The sequence below is a fragment of the Gastrolobium bilobum genome, unplaced genomic scaffold (assembly GCF_033153095.1).
Source record: "Gastrolobium bilobum isolate Gb01-03AN ecotype WA unplaced genomic scaffold, APGP_CSIRO_Gbil_v1 utg6435, whole genome shotgun sequence".
Lineage (NCBI taxonomy): Eukaryota > Viridiplantae > Streptophyta > Magnoliopsida > Fabales > Fabaceae > Gastrolobium > Gastrolobium bilobum.
Window position 1 is genome coordinate 95,422 of NW_026895518.1, and position 19,865 is coordinate 115,286.

Below are 19,865 nucleotides of genomic sequence, written 5' to 3' on the forward strand. Positions count from 1 at the left end.
ACGCCACCTTCTCTTCCTCCTCCAGTTCATCACCAACTCAGTGTACACAACTACCATCCTCTTCCTCGGTGAGTACCAAACTTTTGCCATGCCTTCGTGCTCTTTGTTGAGACCAGTGTTTTAAAATCCCACCCCGTCCCCCGGTTGACTCGGGTCAACCCTGACCCCTCCCCTCTGAAGGTTGGGGTCACAAGTTGGACCCTATATGCATATCGACCCTTCCAACCCTCAAAACTCGACCGGGTTTCAGTAACTCTCGGGTCATATGGGTCAAAGGGGGTCACTGCATGTTTTTTTTTTTAAAAAATTCCATGAAACAACATAGTTTTATTAAAAATAAAAAATAAAAATACTTACAAACCTAAATCTAATCGTTCTCTTCTCTCCCATCAACCTAGACATCATCAATCTTCACCTCGCTGCCATGAATCTTCTAGAAAAGGTAAGAATTTTATCCATTCAAATGAAATCTTTACGATCGTTGATGGAAAATAAAAACTCATTCTTACTTTCTTTAAATTTTCTTTTTTTAGGGACCTTCTCAAAAGAGGCAGAACCGGATAAGCGTAGTGACCCCGTTAGAATATGAGTTTTGTAGTTTGGTATCTTGATACTTTAAGTAGGTTTTGTAATATTGACTTATGGTTGTAATTGGTGAATTATGTTAAGTATATTTTGAATCTTTGATGATTGGTGATTTATTTTTTAATATTTACATATATGATATATATATTTATATTTTTTAATATATAAAACCGGGTCAGCATAGTCACCCCGTGACCCCGGTTGAACCCGTGACTCCGTGACCCCTGACCTCGGCCGGGTGGATGGCCGGGCCGGGTTTTTAAACACTGCTTGAGACCGCTGGTGCTTTCATTCTCCTTTTCCCTTCCCTTGTCTTTCACTCTTGTGCTCACAATGACCCTTTCTCCAAAAAGCTTGTATTTTTCACGACCCTTATTCTCTCTTTCTCTTTCTGTTTCATCAACATGGCATATTGTGTTATTTGTTAATTTTTGGGGCTTGCGTTCTTCAAGATGAGGTTGTATTTAGGATTATAATAACATGATTTTACGAGAGATTCTGCAACATTGTCTCTGTTGCTTCTTTTATCTAAAATTTCACAATTTTGTTGGTTGTTACTTTTATGTTGCTTGTTCATCTAATACAAAGTTGAAATTTTGATGATTTTGGTTGGTTTATTTCCAATGGGCCAAGCTTTAACCATCTCCTTTGAACTGTTTTGTTGTTTAAATTAAGAATTTATTGATGATTATGCTGAACTACGCAAATTGGGAGTTCTTGCTTGTTTGTGTTGTATATTCATTTCTTGTAACATTGTGATGCAGGTTAATAGAGGTTCAAAGCTAGCCTTACCTTTAAACTGATAGACAACAATACAATCATCCCTAACGAATTTCTTACACAACCCATGATTATCTTACACCCTTTTGGACCCCTTCCTTCTTGCACTACCATTACTTCCTCCAAACCTTTATCCCATAACAATATCTTCTTGCCATCTTCAACAGTTCTGCATCTGGTCCCGAGATATACCAGAACATGGACATCCTTATGTAGTGCTAGAAGTCGCCGTGAAGATTTGAATGGCAAGGACTTTGATTGGGATATCATTAAAAAAGATATGGAGCTTGAGGATGATGAAGATGGTGGGTTTCCGGCTCAAGGAATGTTTCCAAGAAGGGAAGCAAAGGACTTTGGTATAGAAAAAGTACAAGAAGATAAAGATGATGATGGTGGATATTCAGGTCGAGGACCGTATGCAGGTAGGCAAGAGAATGATTATGATATAGGTCCAGAATTTGCTGAAATTCTTGGAAGTGTTCTAGATGATCCCCAAAAGGCACGCTCCAAAGTAAGCAACATGATTTACTGATGGTTTCATAACTTCTGCATTGAGTAGTAGATTCTATCTTTGTATGACGGTGTTTGATTTTGTTTCATTATTTTAAGGGCGGTGTTTGTTACATTTAAAATTATTTTATGTTGAAATCAAATGAGCTTGATTGATTTGCAGATTGAAGAGAGAAGAAAGAAGGAAAAGCATGCAAGAAGGGAAGCAAAGGACATTGATATAGAAGTACAAGAAGATGAAGATGATGGTGGTGGATATTCAGGTCGAGGAGTATATACAAGTAGGGAAGAGAAGGATTACGATAGAGATCCAGAACTTGCTGAAATTCTTGGGAGTGTTGTAGATGATCCCCAAAAGGCACAGTCCAGAGTAAGCAACACGATGTATTGATGGTTTCATAACTTCTGCATTGAGTAGTAGATTCTATGTTTGTAGGAGGGGATTTTACTTTGTTTCCATTATTTTAAGGGTGATGTTCATTGCATTTCAAGTTGTTGAAAATTAAGAAAAGCAGTTTCAAGCTACTTTTGAATTTTGATGCCAAGGGATATTACATGTATTTAAATTAAATGAGCTTGATTGATTTGCAGATTGAAGAGAGAATAAGAAATAAAAGGAACGATATAATTCACACAAAAACTGGATCAGGAATAGCAATGAAAGTGTCATTTAACAAGTAAGTTCAACCATGCATATATAGTGATTGTATCATGCAGTTTTCTGTTGTTTGTGCTTGTGTAGTTGCATGCTTCTTATTATGAATTATCCATTCCTCCTCAATCTGGTGTGCCAGAATTTACTGGTTTTGTAACCTCTCTTATTAAATTTTTAAACTATGTACCCAACAATGAACTGGAAATGACAAAGCAATAAGATGTGCTTTTCCAAGAGGGAGCGAGAGGTTGGATGGTTTTTTGTAATGAATAATATTGAAAAGAAGTTTCTGTATATTGATATTGAATAATTTACATGAGTGAGTATTTATACAAGAAAGAATCGCTAGGAATGACTAAGCGATGACTAATCAATCCTAATCACAATCAAATCTAATCAATCACAATCAATCCTAATCAATCATAACCAATCCTAATTAATAGGAAATAAAAACGGAAACATGTTTGAATTCTGATTTTCTACACTCCCCCTCAAGTTGGGAGGTAAATATTGATCATTCCCAACTTGTCAATCAAGTCTTCGAATGCTGGACGGTGTAGGCCCTTGGTAAGGATATCTGTCGTTTGCTCTTTGGTTGGAACATATATCAAACGCACACTTCCATCATCTAATTTTTCTTTGATGAAGTGACGATCAACTTCCACGTGCTTTGTTCGATCATGATGCACAGGATTTTGAGCAATGCTAACAGCTGCCTTGTTGTCACAATATAGTTTTATTGGTAGGGAATATGAAATCTTCAACTCTTGAAGAAGTCTTCTCAACCAGATTCCTTCACAAACTCCATGAGCTAAAGCTCGAAATTCTGCTTCAGCACTACTTCTTGCAACCACTGTTTGCTTTTTGCTTCTCCAAGTAACAAGATTTCCCCACACATAGGTGCAATAGCCTGAGATAGATCTCCTGTCTACTGATGAGCCTGCCCAATCTGCATCAGTGTAGATTTCAATTGTCCTTTTATACCCCTTTTTAAAGAATAATCCTCTTCCTGGAGTATTCTTGAGGTATCTAAGCACCCTATAGACTGCACTAAGATGCTTCTCCTTGGGTGAGTGCATGAATTGACTAATTATACTCACCGTAAAGGCAATGTCAGGACGCGTATGAGATAAGTAGATTAGTTTACCAACCAATCGCTGATATTGTTCTTTATCCACCTCATTCCCATCTTCAATACCTAACTTGGTATTAGGTTCCACAGGTGTCTCAGCAGGTTTACACCCTAACATTCCTGTTTCCAACAAAAGATCTAGAACATATTTCTTTTGTGTTAGAGTGATGCCTGTTTTTCTCCTAGCAACTTCCATACCAAGGAAATATTTGAGAGTGCCAAGGTCTTTGAGTTCAAATTGAGCTGCTAGAAATTTCTTCAAGGTGTTCAATTCCTCAATATCATCACCTGTAAGAATTATATCATCTACATATACAATAAGAATAGCAGTTTTACCATCCTTAGAGTGTTTGTGGAAGAGAGTATGATCAGTCTGTGCTTGAATGAAGCCTCTTTTTTTGACTGCTTGTGTGAATTTGTCGAACCATTCTCTGGGAGATTGTTTCAATCCATATAGAGACTTTTTTAGTTTACACACTGATCCATTTCCCTTTTCAAAACCAGGTGGAGGATCCATATAGACTTCTTCATATAAGTCACCATTTAGGAATGCATTCTTCACATCTAACTGTTGCAGAGGCCAATCTAGATTGGCAGCAAGAGATAAGAGAACTCGGATGGTATTGACTTTAGCAACCGGAGCAAAAGTCTCATGATAATCTATCCCATGAGTCTGAGTGAAACCCTTTGCAACCAATCTTGCCTTGTATCTGTTGATGCTATTATCTGCATTGAATTTTATTGTAAACACCCATTTGCATCCTACAGCATGTTTTCCTTTGGGTAGGGTCACTATCTCCCAAGTTCCATTTCTTTCTAAAGCATTCATTTCTTCAAAGACAGCATCCCTCCATTTTTGATCATTGAGAGCCTCATGTATATTTCTCGGTATCTTTGTACTATCCAACATAGTATTGAAAGCACGAAACCCTGGGGACAACTTTCCATATGAAATACGATTAGAAATAGGATGAGTAGTACAAGATCGAGTACCTTTTCTAAGAGCAATGAGCAAGTGTAGATCATTTTCACCATGACACTCAAGTATTGGGGTGCTGGAACTAGAACATGGTTCAGAATCCTGGCAGTGTAGAGGCTCTGGGTTATTCACACTTTGAGGAGGCTTTCGCCTGCTATAAACTTGTCCCCATTTTGAGGAGGCTCGTGATGGTGAGGATTCTGTAGCTTCCCCTGTTTCCAAAAGTAGAGGTAATACCGTGGCATCAGTAGGTTCCCATGACTGATCTTCATCTACTCCTATAGACTCCCCCTGAAGAGAAGTCGAGGGGAAGAAAGGGTCATTCTCAGAAAAAGTGACATCCATAGAGACAAAGACCTTACGAAGATAGGGTGAATAACACTTATAGCCACGTTGAGTAGGAGAATAACCAATAAAGACACACTGGAGAGACTTAGGATCAAGCTTAGACCGTTGATGGGAGGGAATATGGACAAATACAACGCAACCAAATAACTTGAGAGGTAAGGAGGAGACACCTCGGAAGGAAGGGAAGATACAAACAAGACTAGAAAGAGGAGACTGAAATTTCCGAATGCGAGATGGCATTCGATTTATCAGATACGAGGCAGTGAGAACTGCCTCTCCCCAAAGATATTTAGGAACACTCGTGGTAAACATAAGAGCCCGAGCAACTTCAAGGAGATGTCGGTTTTTTCTTTCCGCAACTCCCTTTTGTTGGGGTGTGTCAGGACACGAGCTTTGGTGAAGGATGCCATGTTGGGAAAGATATTCTCCAAGAATAGAGTTAAAATACTCTTTGCCATTATCTGTACGAAGAATTTGTATAGCAACTTGGAATTGAGTTTGAACCATGGCATGAAATTTTTTAAACACGGATGCAGCATCGGACTTATCCTTTAGAAGATACACCCAACAGACTCGAGAATGGTCATCAATGAAGGTAATGAACCATCGAGTACCTGAAATATTTTTAACACGGGCTGGACCCCATATGTCACTATGAATTAAGGAAAATGGGGAAGAGTCATGGTTAACTTTAGAAGGATAATGAGCACGAGTATGCTTGGCAAGTTGACAAATATCACAAGAAAACAAACTTGGACTTTTATTAATAAATAAGTTTGGCAACAACTTCTGAAGATAAATAAAATTTGGATGGCCTAGCCTACGATGCCACAACATAACATCATTACATGAATCAAAAGGAAACATAGAGTTTTTTTCTACGAAAACAGCTTCATGAGTCACATCCTCCTCAAAGTAGTAAAGTCCACCATCCTCTCTAGCACTGCCAATCATCCTCTCCGAGTCCTGTTCCTGAAAAACACAACCATGTGGAAAGAATTTAGCAAAGCAATGCAACTCAGAGGTGAGCTTGCTAATGGAAATGAGATTACAAGTCAGAGAAGGAACATAAAGAACTGATGTCAAAGTAATCATCTCAGAAAGTTTAATGGTTCCGTGTCCCGCAATCTGGGAAAAACTGCCATCGGCGATCTTGACCCGAGAAGGTTCAGAATATGGAGTGTATGAACAAAACAAGCCAAGATTACCTGTCATATGATCAGAGGCTCCAGAATCAAGGATCCAATGATTTTGACTATCAACATGGAAAGTTGTACCTTGCTGGACCACATGACTAGTGGCTTTAGGAGGTTGAGTCAAAAGTCTCTGAAGTTGTTCAAACTGAGTCTTGCTAAGAAAGAAACCATCAGAGTCAGAGGATGCATGAGGCTCATCAACCTTGTCATCAGTAGAGACCTGATATGCACGACCTTTATTTTGTCCTTTGGGCTTCCATTTTGCAGGTTTCCCGTGGATTTCCCAACATTTCTCACGGGTATGACCAATTTTATTGCAGTGGGTGCACCATGGACGACCATCCCGTTTTGATTCTCCGGAGGAACGGTCAATGGTACGGTTGGCAGCTAATGCAGACATATCATCAGACTTATCAAGCGACTCCTTTTCTCCCAGCATAACTCTCCGTCTATTGGCTTCTCGACGAACTTCAGCAAAGGCGTCACCAAGTGAAGGTAACGGTCGCTGCCCCAATATTCGACCACGAACCTCATCAAGATCTCGGTTGAGTCCGACAACGAAATCATACAGTCTTTCCTTCTCCAAGTGTTTTTTAAATTGGGTATTAGCTTCCAATCCCTTAAGATCAGATGCATAATAAAGATCCAATTCCTGCCATAAATTCGTTAGTGCAGTAAAATATTCAGTAATAGTCATACCCCTTTGACGAAAGTCTCTCAACTTATTTCTCAGTTCAAAAACTTGAGAGGTATTCTCCAGATTGGAGTAATTCTGTTGAACAGCATCCCAAATTTCCTTGGCAGTATCAAAGAACAGATAGGTTTGGCCAATCTGTGGTTCCATAGAATTAGTCAGCCAAGCCATGACCAAGGAATTATTAATCTCCCAATCGTCATAATCAGGAGAATTCTCAGTAGGTTTCTTAATTTTTCCCTCAAGATAGCCCATCTTACCCTTTGCCCGGATGACCAACTTAACTGATTGAAACCATTGCAGAAAATTCTTACCGTTCAATCGGTGATTGGTGATCTGCAAACCTAAGTTGTCTCCAGAGGACTGAGAATTTGGGGCAGATGAGGAGGCGGAAGAGTGTTTTGAGGAAGCCATGAATAGAAAGAGAAGGGTTGACCGTTGATGAAAAATCAAGTTTTGTAAATTTTTGATCTGACCTCTGGAACAGGAAGGGGAGAAGCCGGCGAGAAGGTTTACGCAAGTCGCGGCGAAAAAAGACGTTTGGAAGGCGGCGCGTGGAGCTCACGCGCCGTAGACTGGCCGCGCGTGTGACGGCGCGTGGCGGCGCGTGCGGCGGTGGACGACGATGGGTCCAGCGGCGGTCGACTCGTCGGATCCTTCTGAGTCGAATGGTCACCTCACTTTCTTGATTGGAGGTCAGTAGACTAGGTTTCTGTGTTGGACAGATTCGATGAGGTGTTTAGGAGGTGTTTGACGGTGATGGAAGTGTTTGGATGGTTATTTCAGATTTGAATTAGGGTAGGAACGAACCCGCTTTTGATACCATATTGAAAAGAAGTTTGTGTATATTGATATTGAATAAGTTACATGAGTGAGTATTTATACAAGAAAGAATCGCTAGGAATGACTAAGCGATGACTAATCAATCCTAATCACAATCAATTCTAATCAATCACAATCAATCATAATCAATCCTAATTAATAGAAAATAAAAACGAAAACATGTTTGAATTCTGATTTTCTACAAATAATTATTGCAAAGTTGCATGATTTATCTTTGTGAAGTTGTAGAAATGTACAATGGAGAAATTGAAGTTATTGTTGTTAGTAAGTTGGTATAGTGATTAGGATTTCTCTCTTTTTCATACTCTCTTTTCCACTAGTATGTAGAACATCAAAGCATTATTTCTATTGATCAAAGTGGTATGATATGCTTGATATGAATTTAGTCTTAGTGGCAAAATTATTCTTATAACAAGTAGTATCAGAGCAGCCTCAGCCTGACAGGACAAGTGAACCTTGAAAAATGTAATGTAATCAATTGAATTATTGAATGTGGAATTCAATGTATTTAAGATGGACATGAGATTTTCTGAGTAGTCAAGCTTACCTTTTCAAGACTTGTAAGGTAGAATAGGAATAAGCATTGAAATAAGTTTAGATTATACCCTTGTTAAGAGAACAATTTGAAGTGAAACTAGAATGCTATCTGGTTTCATTTTAATTGAAAATATGAGAAAATTCGAGAAAAAATAGAAAAAGGAAAAGCTTCAGAGTTTCTGAATGTTTCTGTATAATGCTATCTGGTTACATTTTAATTGAAATTATGAGAAAATTTGAGAAAAAGAGAGAAAGGAAAAGCTTCAGAGTTTCTGAAGGTTTCTGTTTAATGCTATCTGGTTACATTTTAATTGAAATTATCAGAAAATTCGAGAAAAAGAGAGAGGAAAAGCTTCAGAGTTTCTGAAGGTTTCTGTATATTAGCATCAGATCTCTCTAAATCTTGAGAGATCTATTTATAGTGTTAGAGGAAGCTTCCAAAAGGAAGCTGAGGATCTGTTAAACTGATTGACACCTGGACTGACTTGTAAGAGACTTGTAATATTCCTTAACTAACAGCAAAAAACTAACTGAATCACAGCTAACTAATAGATCCTTACAACTGTAGCAACAGATACAATACACTTGAACACATACAAAGATACAAATGCTAATACAGTACAGTAAACAGAACACTTGAATGTAAAATAATATGTTGTGTATTGATCTAATTCAGAGAGTTACAATATATAGAGACCCTAATGGGCTTAAGTGAAAGGCTCATATCTAATGCAACCCTAATATAATCAGAATATTTACGGATAGGACTGAATCCAATCGTATTTAATCATATCTAATATTCTAACACTCCCCCTCAAGCTGGTGCGTATATATTGTGAGCACCAAGCTTGTTACAAATGTATTCAACCCGAGAACCTCTAAGAGCTTTAGTGAAAACATCCGCTAGTTGATTAGACGAGTTGACGAAAGCTGTCTTGATTTCTCATGACTGAATCTTTTCTCGAATGAAGTGACAATCAATATCTATATGTTTGGTCCTCATGAAAAACAGGATTAGAGGATATATGTAGCGCAACTTGATTATCACAGATGAGTGTCATGGGTTGTTTCTGTTCACAAAGATGAAGCTCCTGAATCAACTGCTTTAACCAGATCAACTCACAGGTAGTATTTGCCATTGCACGATACTCAGCTTCTGCACTAGATCGAGAAACAACAGGTTGTTTCTTGCTTTTCCATGAGATTAAGTTTCCTCCGAAGAAGACACAATAACCAGAAGTAGAGCGTTTGTCCGAGGGTGATCCTGCCCAATCAGCATCTGAGTAACCACAAATTTCTGTATTTCCCTGATCCGAATACAACAAACCTTTTCCTGGTGCTCCTTTGATGTATCGGAGGATCCTCACAGCAGCATCCCAATGTGAATCACAAGGGGAATCAAGGAACTAACTAGCCGTACTAATAGCGAAAGAAATATCTGGCCTAGTCACAGTAAGATAATTGAGCTTCCCAATCAGCCTCCGATAACGTCCAGGATCAGATAACGGCTCCCCCTGTCCGGGCAATAACTTGACATTAGGATCCATGGGTGTATCAACTGGTTTACATCCCAACATACCAGTCTCTTCTAGGATATCCAAGGCATACTTCCTTTGACAGATAGAAATGCCCTGTCTAGATTGTGCCACCTCAATTCCCAAGAAGTAACGCAGCTTCCCAAGGTCCTTTGTTTGAAATGCACTGAATAAATGCTGTTTTAACTGACGGATTTCATCTTGATCACTTCTGGTGAGGATGATGTCGTCAACATAGACTAACAAATAGATGCACTTGTTAGGAGATGTAATCTTATAGAATACAGAATGGTCAACTTTACTGCGAATTAGGCTAAACGCTTGTACAGCAGTACTGAAGCGACTGAACCATGCTCGAGGAGACTGCTTGAGACCATATAAGGATTTTCGAAGACGACATACCTTCCCAGACTCCCCCTGAGCAACAAAACCAGGTGGTTTCTCCATGTAAACTTCTTCTTGTAAATCACCATGAAGAAAGGCATTTTTGATGTCAAGTTGAAGGAGTGGCCAGTGATAGACAGCAGCAAGGGCAAGAAATAGGCGGACGGATGCCATCTTAGCGATTGGAGAGAATGTATCGCTGTAATCAAGGCCAAAGATTTGAGTAAAACCCTTGGCAACTAGGCGTTCCTTGAGACGATCAACATTGCCATCAGGTCCAACTTTCACAGTAAACTGTTAAGGGACGCGAACCCTTAATGGAGATTCAACAACAGAACCATGAAATTGGGGAAGAAAAACCAAAGGAAACGAAAGAAAGAACAAGTATATTTCTGAATCAATCTTGCAATTACAACAACTGTTGTTTTTATACCATGACAGCAACTAATGAAATGAAGTAACTGATTGCCACGTCACATGTGCACGTGTGCAATTTACAAATGACTATATTAACAATACAATGACTATATCAGTAAACTATTTCTGTAACTACCTCTATACAAGTGTAAACTATTGATGTAACTACCCTTATACAAGTGTATTATATCTAACACTATGTTCCTATGAATATCAACAATAAAGTCTTTCACCCAACTTGGTGCTCCAATCCTCCTCTTCGTAACATTGCCACCCCCTTAAAAATGGACCTTGTCCTCAAGGTCCAAGGAATGAGAAAAAAAAATCAATCGTACCCACACGGTGGAGGTAACCTGATAAGCCTTGTTGTGAAGCCCCTGCAAGGAGTGGATTGTTGTGAAGCACCAACTGAAGCTGTCTTTGCATGGCTTAGTGGAGCAAACCAAATTTCCATGGATATGATCTGTTTTCTGGAACGAAAACTCCTTGCAAGCATGATGGCTGCATTTCTTTCACGCTCTGATTCAAAAGCTAAGACAAAAGAAGGCCCTTGCTTTGGTTGCCAAAATAGTGCCTATGCTGCAGCATTGCCACCCCCTCGAACTCCACAAAGCTGCATTGACCCTGAATAATATTCTTTGGCAATTGTTGTCTTTCCTTTACAGAGCTTCATCCTCATTTTTCCAACATGAAGTAAATGAATAGATTCGTTTGGATGGTGTAAGCCATTTATCAATTTTGCAAAAGCATGCAGCAATCCTGCAACCACCGTTGTTAGAATTCCAAAAGCATGTGCAAATCCCATCTGAGTAGGCCTTAAACTCTGGTAGAAACCACGCCAGGAATCAAGGCCACCACCTAGTTGCTGTGGTTTTCTTACATCCGGAGAATAGAGAAATCTCCCAATTGATACATAACTTTGAGCAAGAAGCTCCCTTAACACAATGTTGAAGACACTAAGCACTTCTTGTGGGGTGTCAACTTGTTTCCCACTAAGAAGCTGTTGAGTTTTCCATAAACCCCCAGTTGCATCCAGAAAAGCTTTAAATTGAGCAGCCATCATTCCAAATCTTGGTGGAAAGCCAAAGACAAAACTTTCACCCTCAGAGAGTGCATTGGGGCTAATGACAATAACAGCATTCTTGCGCTTGCATACCCTTTTCCACAAGTGACCAGTCAACATCTCATAAGTGCTATAAGAGCATGAACAGAGCAGGACAAAAGAGAACAAAAAAAGACGTTTCTGATTATTTTCTTGGATGTATACAACTAGCAGAGTGGCCAATAAAATGCCCAAGGAAGTGCTAAACGACCACCAATTGAAGACTTTATCTCTTTTTCTTTGGTGTTGAAGTCATCAAATTGGTCAGCACCAAAAGTTGACATATTGGGTTTCATTGCACCACTGCCAATTGCTATAGTGTATAGTGATACGTAGAGTAATATTACTTGTAAATTTGATGCTTTGCTGCAAATTCCATTTGTACATGTTGGCCTCAAGCACTTCAATGAACTTGTCAAGACCAGAAGCCCAAGTCGTATGGAATATATGAGCAAGGAAATAATAATTGTCCAAAAGTAGCCCATGTAAGAATCTGCTACGCAAGCACCAAGAATTGGAGCTATCCCTGATGTTCCTGACCAGTTATTCACACTGCTTACGGATGATACCAAGTCTTTGTGGAGTTGTACGAAACGACAAGCTTTCCCCGTTCTAGAAGAAATCGTTGGTCGTCCACGGAGATCCACTGTGCCATCTGATGGGAAGGGAGGTTGCAGCTGCCTGTGGAAGGATGATGTTTTCGCAACTTTATTTGTCACCACAGATGATGGAGTAAGAGAATATATGAATCCCCCTGGGTCCCAAGCAAAATGGAAGACAAAATAAAGAAGGCAAAATGAAACAAAATCTTGAAGTGAAAATTCTGAAAATGGGTCTTGAAGAATTCCATCAAACATGTGTACTGCATACACTTAGACTAGGATTTTCATCAAACATGTGTGGCGCATACCAATTCTTTGCAAGATTGGACTGCACAGGAACTTTGATGATCCAACCGGATTTGGGATTCATCATCTTCTGCAAAACCTGTGCACAACCCTTCTTTGTCGTGTTCCAAACTTCCAAATGGGACCACTCCATTCCTTTCAACGGCAAGGAACGCTTATTCCCATAAACTTTGCAGCGCTTGGGCCTTGGGACGAGCATTTTGTTGTTCCTTAAACGCTTCAAGTGTTGAGTCAACAAGTTCCTACTTGGCTTTCCTTGAACAGGAATGGGCTCTTTTGCTGTCACCTCTGATGGTGATGGAGATCGAGGAGTCAGAACAGGGTCAGAAAAAGATGGCTTCAAAGAGCCACGATCTGGAAATTCCATGTGTGACAACTGACTAGGAAGTGATTGATCGGACCATTTCTCCAGGATTGTGGCATGAATTTGCTGCAACAAAGTATTGATTTTGGAGAACAAAGCTTGGTCTTCAATAAAGTCTTTCTCCATTTTCGTTTGCATCTTGAATCGCTTGCTACGTTCGACAAGGGTGAAGATTCAACGAAATGAAAGCATGATTTTGCAGAACAAAAATGGCAAAGTTCACAATGATGAAAGCACCAATGTTAAGGGACGCGAACCCTTAATGGAGATTCAACAACAGAACCATGAAATTGGGGAAGAAAAACCAAAGGAAACGAAAGAAAGAACAAGTATATTTCTGAATCAATCTTGCAATTACAACAACTGTCATTTTTATACCATGACAACAACTAATGAAATGAAGTAACTGATTTCCACGTCACATGTGCACGTGTACAATTTACAAATGACTATATTAACAATACAATGACTATATCAATAAACTATTTCTGTAACTACCCCTATACAAGTGTAAACTATTGCTGTAACTACTCTTATACAAGTCTATTATATCTAACACTATGTTCCTATGAATATCAACAATAAAGTCTTTCACGCAACTTGGTGCTCCAATCCTCCTCTTCGTAACATAAACACCCAGCGACAACCAACTATAGACTTCTCTGGAGGAGCAGAAACTAGGTCCCAAGTGCCATTGGTATGAAGTGCAGTCATCTCATCAAGCATCACTTGGCGCCATCCTGGATGGGAAAGTGCTTTACCTGTGGTCTTAGGAATAGAAACATAAGAAAAACTAGAAACAAAGGTGAAATGAGGAGGAGAAAGGCGATCATAGCTCAAGAAGGTATAAAGAGGATAAGGGTTACGAGTAGTACGTGTACCTTTTCTTTGAGCAATGGGAAGAGCCTCTGGTGAAGGATCCGGAGGGGAAGAAGCAACTGAAGGGGGCAATAAGTCAGCAGGGGTCGAGTCGACTGGAGGCACTGTTTTACGACGCTGATAAGTGAGAAGTGGACAGTCCTCAGGTACTGAAGCAATAGGTGGTTGCTGATCTGGAGTAGAAGTACCTGCATCTGGCAAAGACAAGTCAAGAAAAGGAACAGGAAGAACATGATCAACCTGTGACAATGGAAATGGGATAGAATTAAAGGGTTGTTGATCAAGAAAGGTGACATCAGCGGAAACTAAGTAACACTTGAGATCAGGAGAGTAACAACGATAACCCTTTTGAAGACGAGAATAACCAAGAAAAATGCATTTAAAAGCTTTGGATGTTAACTTATCCTTACCAGGAGTGAGATCATGAACAAAACAGGTACAACCAAAGACATGTGGGGATAGAGGAAAGAAAGAAACATTTGGAAACAATAAGTTATGAGGAATATCATTATTAAGCACAGATGAAGGCATGCAGTTAATGAGAAAGCAAGAAGCAAGGACTGCATCGGCCCAGAAGTGAAGCGGAACATGCATGTGAATAAGAAGAGTCCTTGCAATCTCAATGAGATGTCTATTCTTACGTTCAGCTACTCCATTTTGTTGAGGAGTGTGAGGACAAGTGGTTTGGTGTAAAGTACCATGTGTAGCTAAGAAATGAGAAAAATCAACAGAAACATATTCTTTAGCATTATCACTACGTAAAATACGAATAGAAGCGCCAAATTGAGTATGAATTTCAGCAGAGAACTTTTGATAAATAGAAAACAACTTAGAACGGTTTTTAATTAAATAAATCCAAGTACAACGGGAAAAATCATCAATAAAGGTAACAAAATACCGAAAACCTAAAATAGACACACTACGACTAGGACCCCAAACATCTGAATGAATAATTGAAAAAGAAGCATCAACTCGTTTATTGACTCGATTAGCAAAGGAGGAGCGTATGTGCTTTCATTGTTGACATGACTGACAATCTAAAGTCTGAAGACCGGATAAAAGAGGAACCATCTTCTTCAATTTTGCAAGACTAGGATGACCGAGACGACTGTGGATGAGTTGTGGAGATTCTGTGAGAGAAGAAGCAACTGAAGGACTCAGCACATTAAGGTAGAACAGACCCTGTGACTCATAGCCCACTCCATTCGTCTTCCCCGTACCCGGGTCCTGCACAGAAACAGAATGGTTTGAGAAGGTGACAATACAATTAAGAGAATTGATCAATTTACTAACAGATATTAAATTATAAGGGATGTGAGGAATGTAATAGACAGATGTCAAGGTCAATGAGGAGGTTGGACAAATTTGTCCAATCCAATGAACGAGGGCCTTAGTTCTATCAGAAAGAGTAAAAGAGGGTAAATTATCATAATATGTAAGGGAAGAAAAGAGTTCCTTATTACCACAGAGGTGATCAGTAGCACCTGAGTCAAATATCCAAGGACCAAGTGATGCAGAATGAGAAACACAAGCAACAGGATTACCAGTTTCTGAGGCAGAGGCCTGAGATTGAGGAGAGGACTTCCTGAGAAGGGCCTGGAATGCTGCATAGTCTTCAGAGGAGAGAGAGACTGTACCATTCGAAGCAGTGTCCGATTGAGCTATATTAGCAGCAAAAGAAGGTCGCAAGTGAGGTTACTTTGTGTAGCAGCCTTCCTCATAATGACCATGTTGCTGACAATAATGACAACGAGGTCGCTGACCTCGTCCGACTGGACTTCCTGGGCCGCCTGGGCCACGTCCTCCTGGGCTTCCTGGGCCTCTACCACGACCACGTCCACCTCCAATATTCCCGTGAAAGTCAGTATGGAAAACTAGAGCAGTAGAATCAACAGCAGAAGATGATGCAGGAGCAGATTTCTTATTCAAATTCAGAAGACGCTGATACGTCATGGATAGATCAGGCTCCCCACTAGTCAAGATAGTATCACGGACATTATCATATTCTTCGGGAAGGCCAGAAAGTGTGGCAACCATAAAGAGACGTTCCACCTGTTTCCGATATTCAGTAGTATCAGTAGGGTAAGGTAACATATCCAAATATGCCTGCATCAAAGATCGGCTCTTGCCAACATATGTCTCCATCTGAATGTCAGATGATTTGCTCAGTTCCATAAACTGAGAGATGATGAAATAGAGCTGCTGAACATCATTAGTGTTGAGGTTTTTTTGCTTCTTGCCACACTTCAGTGCAAGTTTGAAACGAATAGAAGATGTCCAAGACAACTGGATCAATAGATTTCCAGAGGATGCTCAGAAGCTGGTTGTCGATCTTCTCCCAATCAGACTTTTCCTCCTTAGGGACATCAGTAGACTTAGTTGTGAGATGGTTCCCATGTCCTTGTCCAAAGAACCAAACTCGAACAGAGGTGACCCAGTTCTTGTAATTAACATAACCCTTCAATTTTGAAGAGGTAATGGACCCAACATTGATAGAGATGATATTGGGAGAACTTTTGACAGGACGAGGTGGAGAATTGACCTCCGAGAAATTAGAAGCATTTGCTGCCATAGTATGAAATCAGAAAGATATAAATCGAATAAATAGGAACGAACTTGATCACCGATCAAGAAGAGGTGCGCGCAAAAAGTCAGACCCACAACAAGACAAATACAGATCCAGAAAGGGGAGGAGAAGGCGAGCTTCTCTGTCCAAGACCGGCCGAAAAAGGCCGCCGGAAAAGCCTCACGCGCCGGCAGAAGGTGGCGTGTGAGGCCCACGCGCAGAGAGACTGGTGGAGCGTGAGAGCGCGTGATAACTCTGATGGTGGCCGGACTTCCACAGAGCAGGTCGCCGGGAGGGGAGGATGCTGTTCGCGTTCGTTCAGATCTGAAATCTCGCCGGAAAAGTGCTCTGGCGGCCTTAACAGTGGTTGACGGTGGTTCCGGTGACTGTTTGGGGATGTGAACACATGCAGAAGATGCCTGGAGAGGACTTACAGTCCTTGATGGCTTGCCGGAAGGACGCACGACAAAGAAAAGGTGACTCCTAAGCAGTGGGCTTAGGTTTTAAAGCGAAGGACAAGAAGAACAAGATTTCTAAGCGGAAGCGAGGGTTCCCAGAACGAAATAGCTCTGGTACCAACTTGAATGTAAAATAATATGTTGTGTATTGATCTAATTCAGAGAGTTACAATATATAAAGACCCTAATGGGCTTAAGTGAAAGGTCCATATCTAATGCAACCCTAATACAATCAGAATATTTACGGATAGGACTGAATCCAATCGTATCTAATCATATCTAATCATATCTAATATTCTAACAAGAACAATATACAATACAAAATCATTATCTCTGGTACACCCCTGCAAACTCTAGGTTTTGGTCTTCGGATCAATTGCATGACCATGAGTTTGTCTTGAAGCTCACAAAAACGAGGAGCAGACAGGCCCTTGGTAAATGTATTGTAAGCTAGTGCCTAGTCAAGAGCTGGAACATGACAAACATGAAAGCTTTTGTCTAGCACCATTTCTCGCATAAAGATGTCAAGTTCCATATGCGTGGTTAAAGTGTGTAGTACTGGGTTGTGAGGTAAAGCCACAATACTCATAGAAAATGACTGTGACTTGAACTAGAACACTTTGAACCCCAAGGATCTCTGTAGCTGTAATTGCTAGATTATGATACTTGGCTTTAATGTTGGATATGGTCACAAGAGTTTGTTTCTTGGAGCTTGAGGCATAAGATTAGGGCCAAGGAAAATGCAAGCTCCTGATGTAGATCTCCTGTCACTTGGGTCAGTTGCTTAATCAACGCCACAAAATACTGTGGGAGCAAGAGGTCTACCAACATCAGGCTTGAGCAAGGGACCATGAGTGATAGTACCCTTTGAGTACTTTAGAATCCTCTTAACCACCTCCAATGCTCCTCTTGGGGTTATGCATGAATTGACATACTGATAGGGCCCAATTACGAAAGGCCTAAGTCAAGAATGTGTACGTGAGGGACAAAGGAAGAAAGCAATGGCAAGGGTCCACACGTGTTACTCCCACTCAATTCGTTATTGCTGAGTCAGAGAATTTGTTAGAAGAGGAGGAAGCTTTACGTATTGCAAGTTAGTTACTTGGGGAATATATGTAAGGGAGTGAGATGACAGAGAGAGGTACCAAGGGGTCAATTGGGTATGCAATTTCTTGAGAGAATGCAATGGCTTCTCTGTTAAATTTCTTTCTTTTTCTTTTAGTTTTCTTTCCTTTAAACACTGATCCATAGCAGCACTATGGAGAACCAGATGTAATGCTTTGGTTATTGCTTGTTGGTTCTGCAAATATCAATATAATGAGGAACATTCAGTAAATTGTTGCGTTTCATTTACTTTAATTGTATCAAATTGGTATCAAAGCTCTGACTGGGAGCTGGGTTATGGTGTTGACGAGAAGCATGGAAGGAATGGAGGAGAGATTTCATCGCGGGGAACAAACTCAGGATGAGTTGATACGAAGAATGGATGCATCTGACGCTAATCAGGCTGAAATCATTCGACAACTCCGGGAACTTGGAGCGGCAATGGAGCAACTCCGATCAGATGAATTCTGGAACGGTCATAATCGTGGGAACGGGAATAGACCGAGAACCAGCTCAGAGGGTTCTCATGGGAACCACAGAGCAAATAATTACGTGGGACAGATAGTTAGAAGGTTGGATATTCCCATTTTTTCATGGGAAAATGCATACGCTTGGCTTAGCAAGGTGGAACGCTATTTTCAGGTGAATAACATTGGTGAGGAGGACAAGGTTCCGGCGGTGATGTTGGTACTTGAAGGGGAAGCCCTCAATTGGTATCGTTGGTGGGAGTTAGACAAACCCACAGCAACTTGGGGGCATTTTAGGAGAGAGGTGTTGTGTAGATTTTAACCGGAACTATTGGACAATCCCTATGGTCCTTTGTATTCTTTGAAGCAAACCGGTTCTGTCATGGATTTCAGGGGAGAGTTTGAATCGGTTGTAGGCACCATGCGATATGCTGATGTGAAGATTTTGAAAGGAGCGTAGCTTAGTGGATTAAAACCTAGCATAAGACAAGAGGTGTTGATGACCCCTGGATTGGGTTTGGCAGCCATGATGAAGTTGGCCCAAAAAATTGATCAACGTAATGCTGCATGGGCTGAAGAGGGAGTGCGGTATTTTGGGCTTAAAAACGCTAATGGGCCAAAAAGGATTATTAACCAGCCTTTTTTCCAAAAAAAAAGGGTTTAATAAAAATAACCCATCTTCATCTATTGAGTCGGTTCAAGCCAGCACTCAATCTGAGGAATCGAAGACTAATGCCCTAAATCTAGGAAGAGCAGGGACGGTGACTCAAGGGGGCTGGTCGGCGAATAGCAAGGATGAAGGCCAGCGAAACACATTTCGACGAATCAATAACGAGGAGGCAACGAAGCGAAGGAACAAGGGACTCTGTTTTCGATGCAATGGCAGTTGGTCACCTGAACATAGGTGTGCATCCAAACAGCTCCATGTGTTGATTATGGATGATGGGGACGAAGACGAACCGGACCCAACGTCCAGGAAAGCTGAAACTGAGCCGGAGCCAACGCAAGGGGAGGAGGAGCTCGCTTTACAACTGACATTGCAGAGCATGATGGGGCTCACATCGAGCCAATCTATGAAGGTATGGGGTGCGATTGGAGGCAAGGAAGCACAGACACTTGTAAAAACAGGAAGAGTCGGGTCCGACACGCTCCGACACGGCGACACGCTCCGACACGCTCCGACACGGTGTCGGACACGCGGTTGACTTTTTTCGACACGTTGACTATTCCGACACGCGAATTTGACCGTGTCCGACACGGTCAAATGACATTTTCGTAATTTTTTTTTAATTTTTTTTTTTAATTTATTTTTAAATTTTTTTTTAAAAAAAGTTAAAATATATTAATAAAGCTTCCACCTGATCATATCAATTTTATCTTTTTGTCTTTTTTCCACTTAAGTAGATAAGAGATCATCTCAGC

General features: G+C 40.5%; 1 pseudogene; it reads left to right on the top strand.

Moving 5' to 3' along the window:
* The first annotated feature begins 1,645 nt into the window (after positions 1 to 1,645).
* LOC133315060 (uncharacterized) overlaps positions 1,646 to 19,865 on the top strand; it is a 32,013-nt pseudogene continuing 13,793 nt past the window's right edge.